Source organism: Lissotriton helveticus, chromosome 12 (assembly GCF_964261635.1).
Source record: "Lissotriton helveticus chromosome 12, aLisHel1.1, whole genome shotgun sequence".
In the NCBI taxonomy this organism is placed as follows: Eukaryota; Metazoa; Chordata; class Amphibia; order Caudata; family Salamandridae; genus Lissotriton; species Lissotriton helveticus.
The window spans coordinates 8,319,378-8,331,780 of NC_136073.1; the positions used below are offsets into that span (position 1 = coordinate 8,319,378).

The window sequence follows — 12,403 nt, forward strand, 5'->3', positions numbered from 1 at the left end:
AATTCTCGCCTCGGTGCCTACTCTAACCACGGATCACACTCGGCAACTCTGGGCATTAGCTTGCCTCATCTCTACAACGGCCCCCCACATTCGCCGGGGATGCCTGGTTTCACCTTGGAGATACCCAGTAGGGACCACCTCACAGGGATAGCCAGGACGGGTTCCCCAGCGGTCTATAGCGCCATGACGCCTCAGGGCAGCAGTGCGCTTTACAAGACACATACATACATAGTATGCTACGTATACAATACTAAGAGCGTCCTATATCCTGCCAGTACGACAGCTTCGTATCCCAATACTACGAGTCTCCTATATCCCGCCATTGTGACGGCTTTGTATCCCAATACTACAAGTCTCCGATATCCTGCTAGTATCTCAGCTTTGTATCCTAATACTAGGAGTCTTCCATAGCCTGCCAGTATGACAGCTTCATATCCCAATACTACGAGTCTACTATATCCTCCCAGTATGCCAGCTTTGTATCCCAATACTACGGGTCTCCTATATTCTGCTAGTATCTCAGCTACATATACCAATACTAAGAGTGCCCTATATCCTGCCAGTACAACAGCTTCGTATTCCAATACTACGAGTCTCCTATATCCCGCCATTGTGACGGCTTTGTATCCCAATACTACAAGTCTCCGATATCCTGCTAGTATCTCAGCTTTGTATCCTAATACTAGGAGTCTTCCATAGCCTGCCAGTATGACAGCTTCATATCCCAATACTATGAGTCTACTATATCCTCCCAGTATGCCAGCTTTGTATCCCAATACTACGGGTCTCCTATATTCTGCTAGTATCTCAGCTACATATACCAATACTAAGAGTGCCCTATATCCTGCCAGTACGACAGCTTCGTATTCCAATACTACGAGTCTCTTATATCCCGCCATTGTGACGGCTTTGTATCCCAATACTACCAGTCTCCGATATCCTGCTAGTATCTCAGCTTTGTATCCTAATACTACGAGTCTCCTATATCCTCCCAGTATGCCAGCTTCGTATTCCAATACTACGAGTCTCCCATATCCTGCCAGAATGACAGCTTTGTATCCCAATACTACGAGTCTCCTATATCCCCGCCATTGTAACAGCTTCGTATCCCATTACTACGAGTCTCCTATATGCTGCCAGTATGACAGCTTCGTATCCCAAAAGTACGAGTCTCCAATATCCTGCTAGTATCTCATCTACATGTCCCAATACTACGAGTCTCCTATAACCTGATAGTATCTCAGCTACGTGTCCCAATAATATGAATCTTCTTCAGCCCACCAGTATGCTTTAGAAATACCCCAAATCCTGCCAGTCCTTGGGCCTCATTTATGAGGCCTTGCGTGAGTTTTGCGCTTCCGATGCGTCACTTTTTGTGACGCATCGGCGGCGTAAAAGATGCCTCCTGATGCGCACTATTTACAAAGTGACGCATCTGCTTAGATGCGTCACTTTGTAAACCCCTGCGCTACATTATACCTGCGTCAGGTATAATGTATGCAGATGGGGCGTTCACCCGCAAAAAGCCTCGTAATAGTGACGCAGTGAAATCTATGAGATTTCACTGCGTCACTTTTAGGACGCTGTTGCGTCAAAATCTTGCGCCTGCCTTACAGCAGGCGTAAGACTGACGCAAGCCCTTTCACATGGGGCTTTCCCCATGTAAAAGGAAGCATTGCTGGAGTTGCGTCACTTTTGTGACACACTCCAGCAATGCTTCACTTTTGCGCCTACAGATACGTCAGAAATACTGACGTATCTGTAACTCCTTGCGACATGATGCGTCATATTATAAATATGACGCATCAATCATGTCGTAGTGAGAGCGCAGTGAAAAGTGACGCATCACTGTTTTCACGCAGCGATGCGTCACTTTTCATAAATGAGGCCCCTTGTGCATAATAGCAAATAGGGGCCCTAGGTTGTGTGCTGTGTTTTTATCTGGAATGAATCCAGCCTGTTCGGGGAGAACAAGTTCAGTCATCAGAGTGGGGGGTGAGTGGAGGCCTGTTGGCTATTGCCCTGACTAGCGTCATCTGTGTAAAGTAATGAAAGGGGTCAGAAAGACTGACATTCCTCCTTTTCTTTCCCTGGTTTAAAAAAAAGCTGCAACTACTGCCTCCCTGGCGATACTTGGGAGGTGTTCAATTTGGAGCACCTCATTATATGTCTGCAGCAAGTATGGTAACAGCACTTCTGTATACACTTTATCTAATTCAGCTGTAGGACCATCTGAACCTAGTGGTTTAACCATGGAAAAGTCATTTATTGGAGCCTTAATCTCCTCTACATTTAGGAGTTCCAGCAACGGGGCCCTGTATCCCTCATCTACCAAAGGCAATGTCATCTTTCCCAAATTGTCATTTATTTTCGTGTCTCCTTCGCTCCATATTAATCAGTATAATATTATTTAAAAGATGCCTTCCCTGTTACAAGTTCTCTGCATTGTGCAATGTAGTTTCACGTGTTTTATCTCCTCCTGGTGATTGCAGAAGGGATGCAGGGTTCTGCCCGGTCTCACCCCTTTTACGTATCTATGGGCTTTTGCCTGTTTACCCGGGAACTAACCTCCCACCAGGGCATCTCTCTACAAACCAGCAGTGTTTTATTCAGTACCGCCATTATTGTGCGTCTGTCTCTTTTTCCTACTGGGCTGATTGGGTTTCAGGCTGATCTAGGTACATTATTTGGATATTACGATACCTGAATGTTTCGATATGACCAATACTCTGACATACACTTTAAAGACATCATAAAATACTTGGAAACTGACTACATTTTTTCATAGATTTCCTCTCATGCGGAGCCTAGTTCCTCCAAGAATACTGGGGCCCCAACAGTGGACCCCGAGGGAACCCTCATTTGTGGTGCACGCACCAGTGAGTGAGCAGGGCGCTCAATCCCCAGGAGAACTGTTGTTCCGAAGGCATTCTTGGTGGGTACATGGTGGTTTATGACCAGTGGGCTATACTGCTAGACATGAGCCAATAGGTTATGCATGAGTACATTCTGTGGCGTAACAAACTGTATTTGAATGCTCGCTCTTCTTATTTATGAAGTTTCCCCACGTGCACTATACCGCACATCTCCAAGATCTGAAGCATGGCCATTGTAGGTTTGGGTGCAGGCAGATTTTACGAATCACTACTGAGCTGGTATATTTGCTGAATGAAGGAAAGTGAGAGCCATGGTGGCGAAGTGTTCCAGATGTCAAAAAATGCCTAGCATGAGCTGTGTCCTTGTAACTTGCTAACACACCTCAGTAGTTGTTTCGTAACAAGTCCTCATCCTTGAGCTCCCCAAATACTAGCGTATGATCTACACAAACTCATATCACTACATCTCAGCATAACTCAGGAGGCACTCATGGGGGTGTGACACCTGCTTGGCAGTTCGGGCTGGACTGTTCCCATGAGGCACAGGGTCAGACTGATTTGCATATAGCCATGTCTGAACTGGGGTGGCAGAGTGGGCTAAAGAACGGTGATGGATCAAACCCAGATCTTTTGACTGGGTGTGAGTGTTTGATTGGTTCAGATGCTCCGACCATCACCACCCCCTTTTGTACCGAAGGAAAGTGAGAGCCATGATGGCGAAGTGTTCCAGATGTCAAAAAATGCCTAGCGCATGAGCTAGCTGTGTTTGTGTAACTTGCTAACACACCTCAGCAGTTGTTTCATAACTAGCTCTCATCTTTGAACCCCCCCAAATACTAGCGTATGATCCACACAACCTCATATCACTACATCCCAGCAAAACTCAGGAGGCACTCATGGGGGTGCGACACCTGGTCAACCACCGACGGCCCAGTCTGGAAAACACTAGCAGTGAAGTGCACATGAATAATAAAAGTGAGGAGCATCTCTAAAAATAATGATATAGCTCAAAGAAGACATGCCAACAAAAGAGAAGCAAGAGGTAGTATACTGATGTAATTACCATCATTAGCATCCTGGAGACCTGAGCATCAGTCTGCTTTACTGGTCCATCCTTCATGGCTGAGGATACAGAGGCCTCTGGGGTACTCCCTCACGCTGCTTCTGTCTTCCTTGTGGTACTTGATGCATTCGATATCTTCAGCAGGTCAGTTTAGCGGCATGTCTTTCCTTGAAAGTGGATTTTGTGAGTGCAGCACTATGTATTTCATCCCTGCAGGTGGAAACAGCTTTCCCTCCTGGGAAGCCTATCGGGCCTGCTGTCAAGTCCTAAAGCCTAGTTGTCTTTTGCTGTTGGGACTGGCTCTCCCCTTCTTTGGCACGGTGGGTTGTGGCTTTTGTCTAGTAGTCAAAGTGTCAATGTAGTTATGAGTGGTTCGAGGCTGGCCTTCACCTCAGTGTTGCTTGGAGCTCATCATCTGTGGAGTCCTGGTGACTTGTGAGGTGTTTTGCTTCCCCTCTGGCCCTGTGTTGTGCTTTGGGTGCCTCCTGGTGAGGGCCCCTGGTGCTGTGCAGTGAGGGGCGTGGGTGGGCGGGTGCCCCTGGTCCCTCAGGCTCCCTGGCACTCTTCACCCTCTCCCCCTCGGAGCCCTCTCTGGACACGCTCTGGGGGCGGCTCGGGGGGCTCCAGGGCTGTGGGGGTGCTGTCTGTCTATCTGGGCCCTCCAGGCCTGGCTGGGGTAGGGGCCCTGTAGCTGGACTGACCCCCGCACACACGGGGAGTCAGTGGCGGCTGCCGCCCCCCTCGGCGGGGCCACAGGCGCGCACTCCGAGGAGGCCGCTGGGAGCTCCACGGGGCCTCACTCCGTGGGGCCCGGCTCCAGGCCCTCCCTCCCTCCGCGGGGCCCTCCCCTCCTTCCCTCCCTCCTCCGCGGGGCCCTCCTCTCCTCCCCCTCCCTCCCTCCGTGGGGCCCTCCGTCCGTGGGGCCCTCCTCCTCTCCCTCCCTCCCTCCGTGGGGCCCTCCGTCCGTGGGGCCCTCCTCCTCTCCCTCCCTCCCTCCGTGGGGCCCTCCCCTCCTTCCCCTCCCTCCCTCCGTGGGGCCCTCCTCCTCCTCCCCCTCCCTCCGTGGGGCCCTCCGTCCGTGGGGCCCTCCTCCTCTCCCTCCCTCTCTCCTCCGCGGGTGGTCGTCGCTCCTCTCCTCAAGATGGCGGCGCTGCCGCGCGGACCCCTGAGTCGCACGCGCCCGCCGCCGACGTCACTTCCGCGCCAGGGAAGAAACTTCCGTCCACGGGCCAATGAAGGGGCCTTGCTGCCGCCATATTTGGCCCCGGTGCTAGAGGCTATAGAGGGGGCCCTCATGCTGGGCCCTCGGTGTCAGGGGTCTATAGAGGGGCCCCTGCAGCCCCTCATGCTGGTGTTTGGAATCAGGGATGTACAGAGGGGCCCCTGCAGCCCCCCGTGCTGGGCCCTTGAGGTCAGATATGTACAGAGGGGCCCCTGCAGCCCCCCGTGCTGGGCCCTTGGAGTCAGGGATGTACAGAGGGGCCCCTGCAGCGCCTCATGCCGGGCCCTTGGGGTCAGATATGTACAGAGGGGCCCCTGCAGCCCCCCATGCTGGGCCCTTGGGGTCAGATATGTACAGAGGGGCCCCTACAGCCCCTCATGCTGGGCCCTTGGAGTCAGGGATGTACAGAGGGGCCCCTGCAGCCCCCCATGCTGGGCCCTTGGGGTCAGATATGTACAGAGGGGCCCCTGCAGCCCTCCATGCTGGGCCCTTGGGGTCAGATATGTACAGAGGGGCCCCTGCAGCCCCTCATGCCGGGCCCTTTCGGGTCAGATATGTACAGAGGGGCCCCTGCAGCCCCCTGTGCTGGGCCCTTGGAATCAAGGATGTACAGAGGGGCCCCTGCAGCCCCTCATGCTGGGCCCTCGGTGTCAGGGATGTACAGAGGGGGCCCTGCAGCCCCTCATGCTGGGCCCTCGGTGTCAGATATGTACAGAGGGGCCCCTGCAGCCCCTCATGCTGGGCCCTTGGAATCAGGGATGTACAGAGGGGCCCCTGCAGCCCCTCATGCTGGGCCCTTGGAATCAAAGATGTACAGAGGGGCCCCTGCAGCCCCTCATGCTGGGCCCTCGGTGTCAAGGATGTACAGAGGGCCCCTGCAGCCCCTCATGCTGGGCCCTTGGAATCAAGGATGTACAGAGGGGCCCCTGCAGCCCCTCATGCTGGGCCCTTGGAATCAAGGATGTACAGTGGGGCCCCTGCAGCCCCTCGTGCTGGGCCCTTGGTGTCAGGGATGTACAGAGGGGCCCCTGCAGCCCCCCCCATGCCGGGCCCTTGGTGTCAGATATGTACAGAGGGGCCCCTGCAGCCCCTCATGCTGCGCCCTTGGTGTCAGGGATATACAGAGGGGCCCCTGCAGCCCCTCATGCTGGGCCCTTGGAAATAAAGGATCAATCAATCAGAGGATTTGTAAAGCGCACTACTTACCTGAGGGTCTCAAGGCACGGGGGGGGATATGGGAGAGCCGCTGCTAGTGGTCGAAGACCCAGCTCTTGAGTAGACTCTTGAAAGTCTGCGGGTCCTCAGTTTGTCGTAGGAAGAGAGGGAGGGTGTTCCAAGTCTTGGTGGCGCGGTGGGAGAAGGACCTGCCCCCGGAAGTGGTTCTGAGGATGCGTGGGACGGCGGCCAGTGAGGTGTCAGCGGAGCGGAGTTTCCTGTTGGGTACGTAGAATGAGAGTCGGTTGTTGAGGTAGGCTGGGCCAGTGTTGTGGAATCCCTGTGTGCGTGGGTCAGGAGTTTGAAGGAGATTCTTCTGTCGACGGGTAGCCAGTGCAGGTTTCTCAGGTGGGGGGTGATGTGGTCTCGGCGCGGGACGTCGAGGATCAGGCGTGTAGAGGCGTTCTGGATTCTTTGAAGTCTGTTGATAAGCTTGGACGAGCTCCGGCGTAGAGGGCGTTTCCGTAGTCGAGTCTGCTGCTGACGAGGGTGTAGGTGACAGTTTTCCGTGTGTCTGTCGGGATCCATCTGTAGATCTTGCGGAGCATGCGGATTGTGTAGAAGCAGGTGGAGGAGACTGCATTGACTTGGTTGGTCATGCTGAGTTTTGAGTCGAGGATGAATCCTAGGTTGCGTGCGTAGTTGGTGCCAGGGGGGGGGGGGGCAGTGAGGCGGGCCACCAGGAGTCGTCCCTGGCTGAGGGGTTGGGCCCGAGGATCTCAGTCTTGTCTGTGTTCAGTTTGAGCCGGCTTTCTTCCATCCAGTCGGCGACGGCCTTCACACCACGGTGGAGGTTGGATTTGGCGGTGAGGGGGTCCTTGGTGAGGGAGAGGATCAGCTGGGTGTCGTCTGCGTAGGAGATTATGTTGAGGTCGTGCTGTCTGGCGATGCGTGCGAGTGGTGCCATGTAGATGTTGAATAGCGTCGGGCTGAGGGATGATCCTTGCGGTACACCGCAGACTGTCTTGTTGATTCCAGAGTGGAACGGGGGGAGGCGGACTCTTTGGGTTCCATCGGAGAGGAAGGATGTACAGAGGGGCCCCTGCAGCCCCTCATGCTGAGCCCTTGGAATCAAGGATGTACAGAGGGGCCCCTGCAACCCCTCATGCTAAACCCTTGGTGTCAGATATGTACAGAGGGGCACATGCAGCCCCTCACGCTGGGCCCTTTGAATCAAGGATGTACAGAGGGGCCCCTGCAGCCCCTCACGCTGGGCCCTTGGAATCAGGGCTGTACAGAGGGGCCCCTGCAGCAACAGGGGTGGTGTGAGAGGAGGTTCACTAACAAACGCCCCAGACTTCTCACGATAGATGCACACCGTGCAATACTGAGACAAAACACAAACATCTGAACTGTGTTATGCTGAAAACAAGTGAAGTATTTTTCAACCTAAAATTCACAGATAGAGATTAGAGTTCGGTTTAGTTGCAATGTTATGGTAGTTCTCATGGTCATGGGGTAGATTCGCCTCATACCTGGGTTTAAGGCATTAGGCTAAGAATTAGCCTTGGTTCATTGCTTTTCCGTATTTCAAGATTATATTTGGAAGGTTATAGTCATAGTGAATATGATCATGATATGGAGTGTTTAAATGTGGTACCCTGCTTTCGATATAATTGTTTTAGGCTTCACAGCTCCCACACCTTGTGATTTCTAAGTCTATATCGCCATCCAGTGGCCTCCTTGAAGAACAGCAGTTTTGGCACTAATCAGTTGATAGTGGAGTAGTGCCTGGCACTTTCAGTTCTTTCGTTGCCACACTACTTCTCTCCCCGACATCACTGGTGTCTCCAGAAAGATAACGTTGTCTCCCTGTGAGAAGTTGGACTGGCATATGCGGACCACTAGTTACAGTGGGCACCAGTTCAAACAACTCTTTAGATGATTAGGTTAAAGACAAACTGTAAAAAGCTATCCTAGTGGTAGCTATGGAGAGCAGCCTTCAGGCTAAGTCTCAAAGGAATGTAAAGCAGCTTGTTTAACCAGATCAGAACCTCCTGAATGACGAAAAGGAAAACCACACAAGGTATATATAAAATATATGTATTACCACACACTCTACTAACCTCTGTATGATATTAAAGAGAAAGGCAAACAATATTACAGTATTAGAACAGTAAATAGCACAATACACAGCGGGCTCCGGGGGGAGACCGAACCATATACTAAGAAAGTGGTATAACAATCACGACTTGACTAGACAGTGCCTAGAGCACGTAGAATCTCTGGGACCCCAAGGAACCACCCAAGGTAGTGACACAGGGGACCAACTGGGGACACGTGCAGTGTGAAAACACAGCCTCGAGCTCCGTACAATCCTATGAGAAAATCACGGTTGGAATTTTAAAGATTGAGAACACTTAGGAGAGGACTTTGAGCAAACCCTTTCAGATTTAGAAGGTTAAGACCAGCACCCATGTGAGCACCGGAGTACTCCTGTTACCTAACCCAGGGAAGCCGGGTGCATAGGTGTCAAATGGTGTTGGGAATCTTCGTCGTTTTCAGTGGCGAGATGCTGCAAAGTGCTGCTGCGATGAAGAGGAAAAGTGTCAGGTGTGATCCAAGCCTGGATCAAAGCTGAAAAGAACCTGAAAGCAGAGGAAGGGGACAGAGTCTGGGTCACTTGCCAGTGACCAGGGGCTCAGTAGACAAATGCCCACAGATGTCAGGTGAGAAGGTGAAGCTGGACTCTGCAGCCACGGGGACCAGGAGACGACAACAACCACCAAAGTCTGCAGACGAGCTGTCCCACGAAGGATGTCAAGTGCGGGGGGGGGGGGGGGGGGGGGGGGGTCGTGTCAGTGTCCAGATTAAACAACAAGCCATGGCAACTGCAACCCACGCAGTCAGAGAAAAGATGCTTTGGTGTGGACGAGCAAGGTCCTGGGGACTCCCCAAGCAATGGAGAGTCAGAGCATGTCTGGAGCAACCAAGAAAGCCTGTTGAAAGTTAAAGTTTCCTTCTCAGGGACCCACAGGTCGACGGACCAGGGATCGCAAAGGGACCGAGGGAAATCACAAAATACCAGCCCACGGAACACTTGGGCTTTGGGATACGACAAGTAGCCCAAAGCACAGCTTCAGGGCTCACTGGAGAGCAGATACTTCTGCAAATGGACAGTGCCCAGGGGTTCAGGTTGCATGGTCCCCATGAGGGATACTGGTCTCAGGTTTGCTGAGCACACTAGTCTACCTCTGGGACGCTTGGAAATTCACCTCCTGTGTTGCAAAAGTCAGTCCTCAGGAGCTTTGGAGTTGCAAACCGGTCAGATGAGTCTTTGGTGTCTGCTTAGCAGGGGATTAACTCCTTTACTCAAAGGAAGATCGTCAGTCATCTAGTGTAGATCGTCGAAGTACTTGGTTTTTGTAGCAGTTTCATCCAGGTAAATCTTAAATCCTGCAGTCAGGGGTTCCTACTTTATACCCTAGGAAGTGGTGGGCCACCTATGGGAGGGTTTGGAAAGAGGGTTGGCTACACCCATTTCCTTTGTCCAGATTCGCACCAGAGCAGGGGCTGGTAGCCCCTGCAACCGGTTTGAGGAGGACTATGCACAGGGACACCAAATGTGCTCCCAGTGCAGACAAAGCACTCTTGAGTGCACCCACCCAGCCCCAATACACTAAAGCCCGTCTGGGAGGTGGTTACACCTCCCTGTGACAGGAAACCTATTGTCCAGCCTGCCCCTGCCAGAGTTATGTCAATCAGCAGGAGGGCAGACTCATGTCTGCCTGGCAACATCCATCTTGTGATGCTAGGGTCAAGATAGCTGGTACCAGGTGTACCGTGTACTCATATTTCTCCCTCTAGGAGGGTGGAATCATAAAAGTTAAGGGATTTATAGAGCGCTCGTAGACCAAACTGTTTCTTGGCGCTGGAAACGGAAGTACGAGGGGCAGAGGCAGACTACTCGGCAAAAGCTCGCAAGAAGAGCCAGGTCTTAAGTTCCTTATGGAAGTCCGTATAAGAAGCAGATGTCCTGATGGCAAGGGGTAAAGAGTTCCAGAAGGAAGGGGCCAGAAAAGAAACTCATGCCGCCACATTTCTTCCTCCTGCAACGGGGAATCATAGCTCCCACACTAGTTACTGATGTGGAGGTATGATTCCAAGCAGTTTTAAATTTTAACCAAAGGGGATGATGGATGGAGCATTGAACATTGCAAGCACTCACCCCCAGTCAACTGATCTGGGTTTAATCCATCATCATTCTTTAGCTCACTCCGCCACCCCAGTTCAGACAGCCATATGCAAATCAGTCTGACCCTGTGCCTCATGGGAACAGTCCAGCCCAAACTACCAAGCCAAATAATGCATTAAACCCAGATCAGTTGACTGGGGCGAGCGCTTGCAATTCAACACTCCGTCCATCGTACTCTTTGGTTTTGCTTTGTTCGCCGTAAGTTGGCAGGGAATGCCCAGACGTGGGTCCCTTGCTCACTTCGATTTTGCGCTGTTTTAAAGTTACCATTTACTGCAATGTTTAATGCACAAGAGTATATGGTATGGCTGCCTCTCAGAACAACCCCAGAGAATAGATTCCGAAGGCTGCAGAGGGGCCCTGCTCATGCATGGGCACCCTCACAAAACCCAGCACCCTGTCTTCAGGATTGATAAGGCCTGCCATGGGGGTGACTGATAGGTTTATAGGTCTAGTGATTTAAAGTATATTTAGGGAACCTATTTATTTTATTTTTATTTTTTTATTTTAGTAGTTTTGTATAGCGCTGGCTGGACCCAAGGGTATCAGAGCGCTTCACAACATCTACAGTAAATGGCATAATGAGCAGACTGAAATTCAAACATACATAATCTGTTGATAGAATGTTTGTATCCAGAAGCTATTTTGGTCTGCAGCCTTGATGTCAGACTTGGAATTTTGTTAAAGCTGGAGTGACAGATGGGGGGCAGTCCAGGGACTCTCAGGTCCCTCGAGTACGGTCGAGGAAGAAGTCTTTGAGGAGCCTCTTGAATTTTGAAAATGAAGAGATTGTTCTGATGTGGGGAGGAATGGAGTTCCAGATTTTAGGAGCGTTGCCAGCAAAAGATTTAGCTGTAGTTCCGAGCTTGCGCAATTTGGGCAGGATGAGCAGTAGAGAGCTGGAGCTCCTTAGGTTTCTGGACTGCCCTATTGAGTTTGGCGGCCAGGTATTCTGGTTTACCTGTATGCAGGGCTTTGTGCGTGATGCAGGCTGTTCTGAAACTGGCTCGTAACTCCACTGGAAGCCATCTGAGTTGTTTGAGGGCTGGAGAGGTGCTCAAATTTCTTAATTCCGGAGACCATTCTTGCTGCTGCGTTGAGGGGGGCAAGATGGGATTTTGCTGTCCCTGTCAGGGTCGCAATTCCTCCATAGTCTATTCTGGAGAGGACTAGAGCCTGGGTGGCCTGTTGAAGGTCTTTGGGTGGAAGGAAGGGTTTTATTTTGTATAGTAGTTTAAGGTTGAGAAAAGCACCTTTAGCAGATTTTGAGATGTGTTTCTTCATGTCGAGTTTTGGATCTAGGGTGGTCCCTAGAGATTTCACCGAGTCTGCTAGTGAAAGGTTACCATTGAGGGCATCGATGGCTTTGAGCCATTCTTTGATTTCAGGGTTATCTTTATTGGAAATAAGTAGTATTTCTGTTTTGTCTTGGTTCAGTTTCAAGTGATTGGTTGAGAGCCAGTCTTGTATCTCCTAGAGTGTGTTGTTTAGTCTCTGGATGTCCTCAATAGAGGTCGTTTCCAGATACAGCTGCGTGTCATCCGCATATAGGTGAAAGGGGAGGTTGGATTTTCTGAGTAGAGAGGTGAGGGGTTCGATAGAGATGTTTAAGAGCTGTGGGGAGAGAACAGACCCTTGAGGAACACCTCTGATGACCGGGTGTAGGTCAGATTCGAAGTTTTTGATTTTTATTCTCCGTGATCGGTTGTGGAGAAAGGAGGCGAACCATTGGACTGTCTCTTGTAGACCAGCTCTTTCTTGAAGGACCCTTAGAAGTAGATTGTGGTTGACTGTATCAAATGCAGCCGATAGGTGAAGGAGGATGAGAAGGC

The 12,403-nt window shown here is 51.5% G+C and overlaps 1 protein-coding gene across 2 annotated transcripts in view; it reads right to left on the minus strand.

The window, feature by feature from the left end:
- The window catches only part of ARID3A (AT-rich interaction domain 3A), a 246,489-nt gene extending 241,718 nt beyond the window's left edge, over positions 1 to 4,771 (minus strand). Inside the window, exon 1 of one of the 2 annotated variants that reach the window (XM_078670157.1) lies at positions 3,940 to 4,771. The gene's annotated coding sequence lies outside the window, so the exon portion shown is untranslated. The remainder of the gene's footprint in view (positions 1 to 3,939) is intronic. The other variant, XM_078670158.1, reaches the window with a different exon arrangement.
- Between the last annotated feature and the right edge of the window lie 7,632 nt (positions 4,772 to 12,403).